This window comes from Condylostylus longicornis, unplaced genomic scaffold (genome assembly GCF_029603195.1).
Source record: "Condylostylus longicornis isolate FDR11 unplaced genomic scaffold, ASM2960319v2 ptg000048l, whole genome shotgun sequence".
NCBI lineage: Eukaryota > Metazoa > Arthropoda > Insecta > Diptera > Dolichopodidae > Condylostylus > Condylostylus longicornis.
This window is the reverse complement of record NW_026578017.1, coordinates 13,344,493-13,360,294: the sequence shown is the minus strand read 5'-3', so window position 1 is coordinate 13,360,294 and position 15,802 is coordinate 13,344,493. Positions and strand designations below refer to the sequence as shown.

Sequence of the window (15,802 nt, the reverse complement as noted above, 5' to 3'; positions counted from 1 at the left end):
AGCTAGATATTTATATTTAAACTCTTTTAAACATTTTTTTTTTCTTCTATTTTACTTATCATTTCTCATCATCACATTGAACTGTAAGATGAACTCTATTCTGTCGATAAGCTAAAAAGCTTATGTTCACATGTATACATATATAGGCTTTTGTAAACGTGTAATTCAAATGTATGTTCATGTATACATGAAACATATTTCTAAATACACTACGTACTGTATAATAAAATGTTCTTCTAATGAAAAGATGTCTTAATAGAATACACACATATTGTATACAATACATATTAATGTGTAGGTATGTATACCTTTATGTATATAAACTTATAATTTCTCATAGAATGAAAAGAAATTAAAAAATAAGAAAATTTTTTTTAGAGAGCAAAGAAAAAAAAAAGAATAATGAAAATAATATAGAAAAATAAAATAGGAAAACAAAAAAAAGAAAAATTCTTATGAAAATTGTTTTTTATTTTCATATGTTGCTCTGATATTCTTTTGTTTCTTTTGCTTTTCTATCTATTTATTGTTTTTTAAAATAATATAATAATAATAAGAATGTTTAAAGAGATTGTACAATATATACATAACAATAGTAAATATTTTCATGTCTCATATACATATACATATACATACATATTTTACTCACAATATGTATCTGTTTAAGTAAAATTCTATGTAGATGTATTATAGTATATTATATGTAGAGATTATTTGGTTCTACGAGTATACAGGGCATCCCACAGAGAAAGACTTTTTAATAACATAAGAGGAATTTAAATTAAGGTATACAGCTACATTAGAATATATGATAAGTATAAAGGATGAAAATCCAGATATCAAGTACAAACTCATCTCAGCATGATGTATATATGTACATACAGTTATGAAGAATAGAAAATATTATAAAAAAAGTTATGAGAATTATTAAAGGTATAAGTAAAATGCTTGTCTTATTTTTAATCATATATTTTAAATTCTATTATATTCACATAAAAATACAGAGTACTTTATGATAAAGGGAAATCATATAAAATTTCTAGCATCTTAATCATATAGGTATTTAATAAAATTGCTGTAAAAAAAATTAGTTCCAGCTTTTGAAATAGGCGGTATATAAATAATGTTTTCGATCAAAAAATTTTCCCAAAAGAATTTTTAATTAAAATATTTTATTAGTCCCTGGTCTCCATTCCATTTATATACGGTAATTCGTACGGTGTTATATAAATTAAGCATTCTTTTTATAAAGAACAATAAAATTTGATTATTAAAAACCATCTTTTCTCATATATTCTTAAGTTCGGTTTTTGTTCGTTCAATTTTTTTCAAAAAAAAATTATTTAAATTACGCAGGTTTTTAAGACTGTTAAACTGGAGTAAATACATAGCACTTTTGTTAAAGAAATACTTAGTGCACTGATCTTGTAATCATATCTTAATAATTATAACAAAATAAAACAATATTATTCAGTGTGCAGACCGAGGGTTATAACCGAAAAATAACCAAAGATTCTGTAATAATTCTCAATTTTATTGATAACTTATGGGTTCTGTACACTGTTCTATAAACATCAGATCATTACTTTGAATTGTTAATAAACTATTCTGCGGTCAATAACGCCATTAATCACTTACAAAAATGTCATTATTATAAACATAGTGTTCCCAGTTTATTATAAATTATAATTGTAGTTAAAGTTAATTATAAATGATTTTTCTGTGATTTTGTGAATTTGTTATAAAAAGGAAAGGGTTTTTTTATTAATTGAAATCTAGAACAGTTCTAACTTGTAGCACGTTCAAGTATTGTACAGTATAGTACAGCATACTAAATATAGAAAATATGATTCGTTCGGAAATTACTCACTATAATAAATTGAACAGCCAAATATTTATTAGATACCCTATATGTTATAAATGTATAAATATATATATATATATATATATTTATACATTCATTTGTTTTTACTTACTTTATTTATTTGTATATACGTAACCCATTCGTCTATGTAGAGATGGATAGATTATCTGACAATTATTCCGGACGGGATTAGATTTAAAAGTTTTTTTTTTCTCTTGGTTTTGTTTTTTTGTAACGCATCTTATATAACTCTTATATAATACGATTTTATATAAATAAAATTTTATTAGGTTTATTAATTTTTACATAAGTAATTAAATTTAATATTTATTATTATAATAGCTGCGTGATAATCTAATGTCACGTAATTAGGTAAGAGTAAAGAAAATGAAAATTTTTAATATATAAAGTTACTTTTCTTTTCTATCTATATAACATAAATATGGATAGTACATCATAGTATAATGAAAGAATTAAATGAAATCTCTAAGGATTCTTTAACATTACGGTTTTATAAACAACAGGTGTTTTAAGTGCGATATTTGTAAAATAATATTGTACATATTAAGTAGAAATAAGCGTAATATGTATAAAATATAATATTTTAAAATTTCTTTGTTACTGTATTGGTTAATTACTAGAGTAAATCTATTATATTTCAAAATATATACATATATATAATATACACCCCAGTTATCCTTTTTCAAATGGTTTAATATAATAAGTAATATAATATTCATTATACAAGAATTTTCTTTTTAACTACATGGGAATGTGTAATTTGTTGGAAAATTTTCTTTTTTAAAGAATCCCTTTTTATTTTTTGCTCGAATAGGTGTGTCGTAATGGACACTTTAATTAAATTGTAGAAGTCACGCATTAATTTATTAGCCAGTATAGTAACAAGAATGCCCCATTTTTTTGAGTAAATGTATATATGCATCTTTTTTTTTTAATTTCGTTTCATTTGTGTTTGACTACTATAGTGGCTAAGCCTTTCGTCACTGTTAATGTTTTTGAAGTATCTATGTGAATATCCATAATTTTTTTGCATTATAAATATTAATATTCACGTTATTCAATTGATATCGTGAAAATTAATATATTTTTTAACGTAATAAATTTGATTTTTTATTTTTTTTGTCATAATATGACGTGCTTATTTTTTATAAAAGTTTTCATTAGTTGTTTAAAGTTATGTATTAAAATTAGTATTGTGTTGAGAGAAATCATGTTTATTGAATAGCATTATTGAAATATATTTACATATCGATTCTCGAAATATTCTGTATTCTCTATTCAATGACGTCGTACATGATATACGTACAATAATTAACGTTAATCATTAGATTTGTCTACAGATATGGAAAGTATTAAATTGCAAATTTTAAATAAATACTCTTTGATTCGTAATGAATATAAAATTCATTCTTCCCTTCTATTAGTCAGTCTATTCTTCCGTTCTATTGGAAATCTCTTAATTAAAATGTTTATTGTCCTTTGTTAAATGTTCATTGTCATTTTAAGGGGATCATTCGATACGTACTATATAGGAAATTTTGTTTTTTTTTTTAATTTCAATTGAAATTTAGATTTTTAGCTTATTTTTTTTGTCTTGTTATAGCTGCTATTATTATTTAACATGTTTTGCGGGGAAATTAGGGAACAAATAAATAGAGATTTATTAAAATGTCAAGAACTGCTATAGCTACAGCTTTATTTACTATTGTTAAAAATTTGTTGAAGTCATGGGATAAGACATCTATAAATTTCATCTACCAAAAAAAAAATTCACAAAATTTATTTAAATTTCCCTCGTACATAATATTTTTTCCCATAAAAAACATAATATAGTGAATATTTACTGAGGAAAATTTAAAAAAAAAAATAAACGACACAGAAAAAAAATATAAGCAATATAAAAGAAAAAATAATAAAATAAAAACAAAACAAATAATAAAAGAAAACAAGAGTAAAAAATAAGAGAAGAAAAGCTGTGTGTCAAAAATAAAATTTAAAAACAACAAAAAGAACAAAAAAAAGAAAAAAAAACAAAAGCAAACGTTTTTCATTTTTCTTCTAATTTATAAATTTTTTTTGTGCTTGTTTTAATTTAGTTAGAGTTTAGGAGGTGATTCAATCGGGTCAATTCCCTAAACTTAATACAGTTACATTAACCGTTACTATAGTGTTAAGGAGTACAATAATAATTTTTATGCGGTAGTATACGGGATTTTGTTTTTTTTCTTGTTCTTGTTTTAGATATAATCTTTTCTTTAAATTTCTAGTTTATATGGAATTTTTTTGATGAAGTTGGTGATGTTCAAAATTCGCGAGATTATTAATATTCTATTATTAAGTTCTTGCAAAATTTTTAGCTCAACAAGTTAACTGGTTTTTTTGTTTTTTTGTTGTGTTTTATTTGAAATATTTGCATAATAAAATATAAGTATAAATAAATATTATAGGATTTTACAGTGTTTTAATATTCTCTACTATAAGGAATGTGAAAAGTTTAGCTAAATTTGTGTTTTATTTGAAGAAATTTAATTAAAACATAAGTATGCAAAAATAATATAAAAAAAATACTTAACATTGTGTTATACGAAATTCTTTGTATATATATAAATGTACAAATACGAAAATAAAAACGGATATTTATGAAAATTTTTGTGTTAATAAAAAATTTTTACAAAAAAAAAAACAAATTAAAAATGTTTGACTTATTATTAAATATATAATAACTGCTCAGCGTTTATAAATTAAATAACATTTATTCAAAATAAATGCATTATATTTGTATGAATGTACATGAAAATTTATAAATTTATATTAAAAAAATACTTAAAAATTATATGAACAATGTGAAATAAAGCTATTAATTTAAAATTATATTTATGATTTATTTCAAAGCCCAGATATTCAGTTCTTATATTTGATATTCTTTTCCAATGCTTGTTGATTATTTTTATGAAAGAAAATCCCAGGTAAAGTGCTATGAATTAAATTCCAAATGATATAAAGTCAAAAATGAATAAACGTTGCAATTATTTTAAGAAATTTTCTTTGAAATTAAATTGAACGGGAACTTGTATTTTATAAAATTTATTTAAATATAGAGTGTTACGTTTATATTATTATTGTACATTTATTTTAAAGTGATTATTAAAAGAATTGATTGTTACAATTTTAATGCTATTTAAAATTTGCTCTCATCAAATTTGTTACATACACAGCTCGAAAAAAGTATTTAGTATAGTATGTGTTTGTTTGCTTTTTGTGGTTAATTCAAAAAAGGCAAAGTATTTCTTAATTTAAAAGGCATAAGAACTCTTATATGTGTATACATATACATGTCTTCATAAAATTGATATAAAATATTTTAAAAAGTAATAAAAGTAGGAGGAAGATATTCTACAATTTATTAAAAAATTTTCTAAATTAATTTCATAAACGTGATTAGTAAATATATTTTACAAAAACTCCGTAAAAAAGCAGTTAGTAATATGTCATATTTATAATACAACATTTACAACTCAATGCAATAGAACACTTTTGAAAACACTTTTGAAATTCCGTCGCCTTTAATTATATCATTATTTGCTATAAATTTTCCGATAAAATTGAATTTTCATAAAATAAACAAAAAAATTTTTATACTAGCATCAATATTTTAATAATTAAATTATTGAAATTTCTTAAATTTTTTAATGATTTTAAATTAAGCCATTCTATCTATTATAAAAAATGAAGTACAAAATAGTTCGAAATTTATGCTATATTTCCATTGTTTTATCATGTATTTTAATTACAATACTGTACATAATCCTTGTAACAATAATATTTATGGAAGGTATTTTGATTTAGTAGAAAATATTTAGAATTTGAATTCATTTTTGTAATTCTTCTGATTAAATATAATACAATATTAAAGATGAATGAAAAATGTTTTCATTTTGGAAAAAATTTTTTAATATTATTCTGTTTAATAGATACAAGTAATGTTGAAATAAAGAAATTTTCCAAGTTTTTTGACTTTATTATGAATATGCATAATAATTATGTTGTCTTAGTCTAGAATTCTATTGCGTGGAATTTCAATTTAATGGCATATTTAATTTATTTTACTAAATACACTCAATCGCTTCATTTTAAACTTTCAATAAAATTATTTTAAATAAAACTGAACACATTATTATATTCAAAAATTTCCTCGAAAATATTTTGATAAATTTAAAAGAACAGATTCGTTTATTAGATTTCTCGTAATAATAACGTATGTCACATTAATATTTTAATAAAAAAAATGAATTCTTTTGAAGATATCAAATAAATTTTATGTACACAACAAAATTATTTTTCCTCATACAAACTATCAATCAAATTTTTAATTATATATTATCCATTTAAAATGAACAGCATATATGTATATTTATACTATTACTAACATAGATCTTTGTACTATACTCGTTAATCGTAAATAAATAAACATGTGAAATTTGTCAATTTTCCTTAAATTCATGTGTTTGTTTGTACAAAAACTACAAAAACTGATTCATTTGCATCGGATATCTAAAAAAATTTTACTATTACTATATATTTTTTATACTATAATATTTTTAATTTATTATTGTTAGTTTTCTTAACAGATTCCGGTATTTATATTTAGAATATCGTAAAATTTAGAATTTTTCATAAAAATACGAAATTTTACATTTTCTTACGATACCGTCGATTAAAATTATTTAAAAGAAATTTTTTAATTTTTATTTTACATTTGATGTTAATTCATAGCATTCCCAGGTGATTTATAAAAACTTTATAATAAAAATTTATAAATTGAAATTGAAAATAAAAAAAAATAAAAACAGAAAAAAGAAGAAAATATAAAAAAGAAAATTTTGTAAGAATAAAAACATAAAAATATAAAAAGAAAATCAAGAAATTTATTATATTTGTGTTAAAAAGCTACAAGTTGTATACAAATATTATAAGATGTTAGCATTTTTCTTGTTTTTCCTTTCGTTTTTTGTATTTTAATAAATAGGGAATTCAATTTTGAAACTAAAACAAAACGTATATAATAAGAAAGATTAGAAAACAAGAAGAATGAATGAGAAAATTTATTTATATTTATGAGAAATAAAAGGAAAATTTTTTTCATTAATGTCACTAGAATTTCTCAGAAACTAGTTAAATTATTAATTAAATTAGTAAAGTTTTAAATTATCTTTTTTATGTTCTTCATCTCCTTAATTTAATTAAACATATTTTTAATCACATGATTGAAAAATTTTTATTTTAATTAGCTATTCTTGCATTTTAGTTAAAATTTGAGTTTTCAGATTCTGAGTTCCTCTATGAACAATCACATGTATCACAAATATTTTCTAGTTTCGAAAATAAAGCAGTTTAAAGATAGTTTTCAAGATAATCTAACTGCTTCTATATATAAGTACATATATACAATTCTTCTTTTGCCATGAAGGCCATAATTTCATTTCATTTATTTTGAATGAAAAATTAAAGGTGATTATAAGTTTTTTACTTTTATTGCAATTTGACTTCAACTTTAATACTTGTATGTTAGACAATAAAATAGTATTTTTATTTATTATAAGTATGTATAGTATTTTTTTTTAATTAACTTTATAATAATTACGTTCGACCAAATTGTGCCCTTCTATAACGAAATCAGTGAAAATTTACAAACCCTAATGATTTTAAAAATTCGTAGTGCATTAAAAAAAATTTGAATGAAAATGAAAATTGTGACAATAGTTATTAAAATTTTAGTTATTAAATAAAATAAAAGGATTTTAAAGTAAAAATATATTTTTATATTTAAACGTTAAAATATATTTTATATTGTTCAAAATAAAATTTTAAATTAAATTATTAAGAAGTCCATAAGAATCTTAAATAAGAGAATTCTCATATACACTATATGTTATTCGATTTATAACCTACTTTCAACTATCCAGTAGTAGTTCAGATTGTTATATTCACGTAAATAAAACAGAAAGGTCATTGTTGACATATGGGCGAATATCGTGTTAGACAAATATTTATTTTGTAAATATTATTCAACAATATTTATTATTACTTCAATATTAAAAAATATTTAATTTTTTAAAACTATTGGCTCAATTATTTTGCAATATTCACGATTTTGTTTTTAAAACAAGAAGAAAACAACAATTTATATAAATAAGTATATAAAACGTATAAACATAAATAAGTATATATGTTATATAAGTATATATAATTAATATAAGTATATATATATATATATATATATATATATATTTAGTGCTTATTTCGTATACAGTATGAAAGTGTATATTATGTATATTATGTACATAATAATACATAATATTATTTTATGTATTACAAAATTTTTAGTAAAATTAGTATTCTTATGCCAAATTCATCAACCTTCATGATTATTTTATGTAAAATTAAAGAAATTTTAAATTTTAAATACATATTTTGTTTTTGTTCTTGTGCATTGTGTACTCACAAAATATTTCTGTCAAAAACAATCATGCTCATTTTGTGTAAATTCAAATCAAAAAAAAATTAAATTATCGAAAGGAAAACAATATGTATACGTATATTCGTTAGATGAAAATCTGCGATAAACGTCTAATTTCATTACAATAATATATAAAAAAGCATTATTTACATTGGCTCATTTGTGTTTCTTAAATAATTTGAGAAAATATACGTGCGCTTTTTAACACATTGTCGAAACTTTGTGTCAATTAAAATTTGCATCATACATGCAACTCTCAAAATTTCTTTTTAAGTATTTGGACAGATTGTTTATGATTTTACTCGTAGCCTTAAGATATCTTTTGCATATACGATTAAATCGAAAACAAAAAATCCTGCCGCATTTACCTCTTCTTTTGTAAGCAAAAAAAACTTTTTTTTTAAATTTTCATCTAAAATTTAATTCTGATATTACAGTTTTTTAACATTATACTTTAATAAGCTTAAACAAATGTATAATTCTTTGAACTTTTTAGCACTTATAAAAAAAATTTTTGAAAAAAGGTGCTTATTAATTTCACTCTGTCATATTCCGTCTGACACTTTTTTTGTTTACAAAACTCTACACCCTTGAAGATAGAAAGCTGAAATTTAATAGGTATATAGATCTTTACAAGAAACTTATTTCCGCAGAACAAAATTTTTACCTATCTCCCCCCCTCTAGAAGTTATACCCCACCAAAACCATAAAAATGCCATTTTTTAACTATTTAGTGCAGTGGAACCATAAGCATTTTTCAAATTTTGCAAACGCAAAAAGACAGTGGCTTGCTTCCCCTAGCGCGGTGCACTATAGTTAAACTTTAGAAAAACAAAATGGCCGTTCAAATTTACCCGTTATTTAAAGTCCGTTTTTTCCAAATTTTTGATGTCGTTTTTCTTCTAGACTCCATCTTGTAGAAGCTTGAATTTTTCGGGGCTTTTAGACACTAATAAATTCTTCATTTCGTTTGAAGAAAATTTTTTTCCATCTCCGCCCCCTCTCAAGTTATCGCCTCTTGAAATTTGTAAAATTTGAATTTTTGACACCTTATATTTCCGAAACCGCATGATTTTTAAAATTTCTATAAACGCAAAAAGCTAACGGTAAATTCCATGACATTAAAAAATATAATTATTTTTCTTAACTCACACAATTAACCCTTAAAATCGGGCATTATGTTAATCCCACTTTATATTAATTTTTGCTTTATTTCAGACTCCATATATGCATCATCCTAAATATATGCAATTCTAGAAATAGTTTCGTATATGAATGAAAATAATTTTAATAATGTGATAGGTATACATAGACTTTATTTAAAAGCAGAATTTTCACTTGTTGAAGGGAAAATTGCTACAATACAAACCATTGGTTTGACCCAACTTTATTTAATAAGTTACGTATACGAGGAGATAACTCGCTTCAAAGTTAAACTTGTGCTGATATGAGCAATTACCGACTATATAACTAAATGTATAATTTTCTTTGACTTTTGTTATTGATAATTTTCGATAAAAGTTATATTGCATCCGTTTCCATTACATACAAACCTATGATTTGATATTATTTTGCTATAAAAATTCATTCCCGATCCTTTTCATAATTTTGTCTAATTTCAATCAATCTTATGTATTTTAAATGTAGTAAATTTTATTTCAATTTTATTTTTTTTCTTTATATTTATTTAAGAAACTATGTATTTTTCTTTCTGAAGGTATTTGACTATATGTAATATAATGGGCAATAGACTCTAAAATGTCTAACATATTTAAAAGAATCATTATATAAGATCAAAATCTGCATATGTACTCACATTGTCGAATTTTTGAATAGTTTTGGAAGATATCCAAAATATATAATATAGCACATAAATATAAAATTTGATAAATTTATAGAATGCAATTAAAGAATATCTAAAATTATTGGTAAATGATATTTTTTTTATAATTATTTTTGCAAAAATGCACTAAATATTTTTAATTCTTTAAAATTCTTAAATTATCTTTTTGGAGTAAAATTTCTTTACACATATTTCATATTATTTCAAATTTTTTTTAATTTATCACGGTACTTAAACACATCGTAATAGTAAAACATTAAAAATATATTTTGGTATTATTGCGTATATATAGTATATTGCTAAATTTGCATTTTAATTTATTTTACATGGCTATTACATGAAAGCAATTATTATGAATGCAATTGGAAAAGAAATTTATTTCTTATAATCGTAATTATTATTGCCATTTTTAAGATGTGTTTTTAATAGCCTCCCGATACAATTAAAACAAATTAACTATTATACATTTATACATATACTTTACTTAATATAAATATTTCATATAACTCATATACCACAATTTGATAAGTAAATATTAAAAATTTTATTTAATATTAGTTAATTTCAAAATGCGCAAATGGTTGACTCATTATAATTGATCTATTGAGTTATATCTGAGTAATAGGATGTGAGCATAATATAAAATCCATGCAAGATTTTTTGAAAGAAAACTTTCAATTATTTTTATCTCTGAGAAATATTACATTCAGCCTCTGTATTCTTTTACCAAGGTACATTCTTATTGTAAAGAATAAATTGTATTATATAATTTATTTTAGGATTTATATGACCATTATTAATTTCAATGACAATTGTAATGTAGCGTAATTAATTTAAACAATTGTAATTAATTCGTAATTTCTTGATTATGGTTTAAATATATTTTAGTTTTCAATTAAATTTAATTTTATAATTCAATTTGCATTACAATTTTCTTCATATTTAAGTTTTTTAATATTCTTCCATATTTATTTTTTTATTAAATAAATTTCAATTTTCGCGCACATATATAATACTCGTATGTACATGGAATTAATTCATATTAATATATTATATGTGCACGAATTTACAAAATATTTTGCTAAAAAAATCCGGTTGAATATTTAAATATTAAATTAAAAAAAAAATTTACATTAATTATACGGTTGAATCCTATTTTTAATTTATATTCAAATGTTAATGAATTGTAAAATTGTGCCATTTAATTTTGATATTGGTTATACTAAATAAATAAAATAATAATTTTTTTGAATTATTTGTAATTCTTTTAGTTTTTCCTTTTCTACAATAACTGTGTGAATTATGAAATTAAGATTCTTTTTTTCATATACATATAAAATAATTGTTTGGGTATTAACTTCCCAGTCATCCAATTTATTTTGATTTTTTGAATGTAAATCACCGGGGTGGTACATAAATAATATTTTATAAAAAGTGAAATTAATTTTAAAAATTGCTTGTTGAACATACGCATATCATATAATAACGTACGATACAACTGTATACAAACGTATACTGTTGATTTTGTACAATATAGCAAAGGAAATTAAATTTTTTTGCATTGCACTAATGTCTACTACGGTAAATATGTAATTTTGTGATATATAGAGCATAGAACTTTAAAAATCAATAAGAATTGAATATTAAAAATTAGAGTGAAATACTTCCGTTAATACTTTGTATAACAAGTAATTTTGCAATAAGTTAATGTAATAGACTTAAAGTAAAAGATTTAGAAGCTTATATTACAAAGGAAATGATATTATATTACATACTTACGTCACAGCAAAGAAGTGGATTGAAGGTTTGGTCTCTCTTTCAAAAATACTTTGAATTTATTTTTGTTTAATTAATATTATTACTATAAATGTTTAGTAAGATTATAACAATATTTAACGAAATTAGGTAACTGTCATGTAGGTAAAATTTTTTGAAATAATAAATGTTACATTAAGAAATTTAGTCATTTCCTTAATTATTTGCGGTTAATATTAAAATATTTTCATATTAATTTTCCAATTTTTGTTGTGTTTAAATAAAGCATTATGAAAATATGTATATCTTGTTATATAAAAATAAACCGTTTACAGCAATCAATCAAAAAAAAAATTCAAGGTGCAAAAATTTCTCTTGATTTTGTTTTTCTTTTTGTTTTTTAATTAGGAAATATACAAATTATTTGTTTATGTATGACTGTAAATTTTTTTCATTATATCTTTTTTTAATTTCCTTTTTAAATGTTTTTGGTAAAAATTTATTAATATGGGAATACATTATAAGAAAAAACAAAAAATGCTGCGATTGTTTGTTTACATGAATTCAGAAAAAGTTTACAGTTAAAATATTATATTTGTTTTGCGTTTTGTATAATTAAGTTAATGTAGTTGTTCTTGTTATTTTTCATAAAAAATAAACTAAAACATTTTTTTTTACATTAAATTTTATTAACTTTTGATTTGTTTTATTAAAAAACCAGAGTTGTTCAAAGTCAACTATACATTTAAAATGTCATTATAAATTTTATAGTTATGTTTAAGATCTAACAGCGTGTTATTTAGGGGAATAAAATCAGAACTAAGTTTTGATTTCTCCATTACTCACATTTAAGTATATTTTAAAATCGGGGTTGGGTACCAGGTAATATACCGATAATAATACTTTTTACATTTTACAACAATTCTTTAAAAAACTTTTTATAGATCATACTTGAATAAGACTAAAATGCAAAAACAGCACACTGATTTCGGAAGTGGCAAAGTTTTTATAAACAATAAAAGAACATTATATGTTGTCTTATTGCATATCGTTAGGATCAAGAATAAATCTAAAAAGTGTTAATCTTCGCCTTAAAAAAAATTCGGAAAATATTGCAATTTCAGAGAAATAAATTATCAAGAATCGAAATTTTCAGGGGGTACAATCTTTTTGTAACGGTGTATGTAACGCCAAAACAAGAAACTGCACAAAGTATATATAATATACATCCTTGCTCAGTATTAAATCCGATCTAAGTAATCGAATTCTTCGTCTGTTGTCAATGTACTCCTTTGGGAATATATTTGTAATTTGTTAGAGATGCATATATTTTTGAATCCAAATCGATATTAAAAATGGGCAAGATTAACAAACCGGAAGTGCTACCTCCCGTACAAATTTCCGATGGTGGTTTTAAAAACAAATTCATCAAATATTGTCATACGGCATATTGTTGAATAAACCTCTTTTATAAAGAGTCAATTTTTGTTCAGCAAAAATGTGACTAAATAAAATTTTAATTACTTATACTACCTCACAAATTACCGAATGTAAAATTTTTAAAGTTTTAAGTTAACTTAAAGTAGGCGGGGATTAAATTTTAATAAACCAAAATCAACTGTTTTACTTGTTAATATTAATAAACCAGAAATGTGTCTAATTATTTTCTGTGTGATATATCAAAAAACCGCTTCGAGATTTATTTAATTTTAATTTAGATGAAAATAGAAAATAGAAGCTTTTTACAATAAAATATAATAATAAAGAGATAGATTTTAAATTAATTTTTATGCATGAATTTAATTATGTTGAGTATAATTATCATATAGTATATAGTTAATATATAATAGAATTATATTTACCTAGGAAACTGAAATTTTTTTTTCTATCTGCCAGGTTATGTACATATTTTCATGTACATACATACATACTCGTATTGTACTTCTAAAGAATTTGATTTTTTTTTGTTTTAAGGAATTTAGAAATTTTTTTAATTTTTATTTTTTCTTTCTTGCTTTTATTTCTGTTCTTCCCTTTTTCTGTCCTTTATATATTTAAATATTTTTTCTTCAGTCTATGCATAATTTTCAAACCATTTTTCATAGGCTAGCTATAAGTGTAAAATTTAAAATTTAAAAAATAAAATTTAATTGTATATTTATATATATATAAACAAATTTATATATACATACATATGTGTACTATAAAAACGTACATATGTATATACAAATTGTTATTGTAGTATTGTATCTACGGTTCTTTTTTTTAATTAGAAATTCTTTTGTCTACTTAATCGACAGATTTTTAGCAAGAAAATTTTGTTGATATATTTGTATGTACATACAAACATATGTATAACTTGTGTTTCTATTATTTATATCTACATTTATTTATTATTTATTTATTTTATGTTTTTTTTTTTAACAAAACAAGATTTTTATTTTTTCTCTAAATTAAAGGAATATTTTGAAAATTTTCTGACATAGTTTTAGTTCATTTCTAATGAAAACAGCAGCATAATACCTCTAGAGACACAAGACGAACCGACTGCGCTATTGAGATAGAAAATAAATTTCTATTCGCGAAAACAAACAAACAAACAAAAAAAAAACACAAAATGAAAATTAAAGGAAAATACAAATTTTTCAACATACATAGTACGTATATATAATACAGTAAATATGAAAAAGTTTCCTAAAAATAAAGAAAAACTTTAAAATTTGAAATTATTGTAAAAATTATAGAGAAATAAAAATATAAAAATAAATATAAATATATATAATTTATGTGTTAATTATAGTGAATCTTTTTATAATGAACTAATTATTATTTTCAAGTAATTAATAATTTAAACATTTTCATATTATTTATGCATATAGGCTATAAAAATATGATTATAATTATATGTACAGTAATACCCCGTTATTTACGTTACTTTAAAATTAAGTATTTTTGTTTCAAATAATTTAGAATTTAATATATGAAAATGTGGGTCTCATTTAAGTAACTATTTATTATGTGAAGTTTAGTTAAATTAAACAAAATAAAACTCATTATTAATAAAGTATGCACATCATTAATTTATTAAATAAATAAAATACATAAAGTAAAAGTCACTGTTATTATAACAAAAAAAAAAAAATAAATACACTGCAGAACATTCTATTAATTTGTACAATAATTGCAAATAAATATACATATATTGTTTTAGAAAAAATTACTTTAAAAAAGATTATGAACTATTTTCGTTTAAAGCGGTTGCTATTAAATATTTAACCGTTCTAAGAAGGTGTCTTTTAGAGACCCCATACCTTATTAAAAATTACAATTAACGTGTATTTATTTTGAAAAGCAATCAGCATTCATAAATTCCCATACTACATAAATCTATTTAACTGAACAAATATTAACTATATTTACGATAAAATTAACCGGGTATTACTGTACATAAATTCCATTTAATATTGAATTTTCATCATATAATTTAAAAGAATATTAATTAATGGATTTATATTTATTATGTTAACAGATATGTTTAGACATTTAAGATAAATTTTCGTTCTATTAAAATAAAAAATATATATACATGAATGCATATACATATATATGTATTTATAAACATTAATATAAAATAAAAGTGCTACCACATTTATTTCTAATAATATATGTTTATATATATTGTATTTAAAAATAAATAATGCAAATATAATGCAATCGAATATTATCCACCAAAAACTATTAGACTGTAAATTATTGAAATTTTAAAAATATAAAATTTTATCCACCTGTATTTAGCAATAAA

The 15,802-nt window shown here is 21.6% G+C and overlaps 1 long non-coding RNA gene across 1 annotated transcript; it reads left to right on the top strand.

The window, feature by feature from the left end:
* Window positions 1-3,995: 3,995 nt before the first annotated feature.
* On the top strand, window positions 3,996-15,788 carry LOC129610938 (uncharacterized). Its single transcript, XR_008697112.1, has 3 exons — window positions 3,996-4,084; window positions 14,460-14,657; window positions 15,530-15,788. It is a non-coding gene; the product is annotated as an uncharacterized LOC129610938 (long non-coding RNA).
* The last annotated feature ends 14 nt before the right edge of the window (window positions 15,789-15,802 follow it).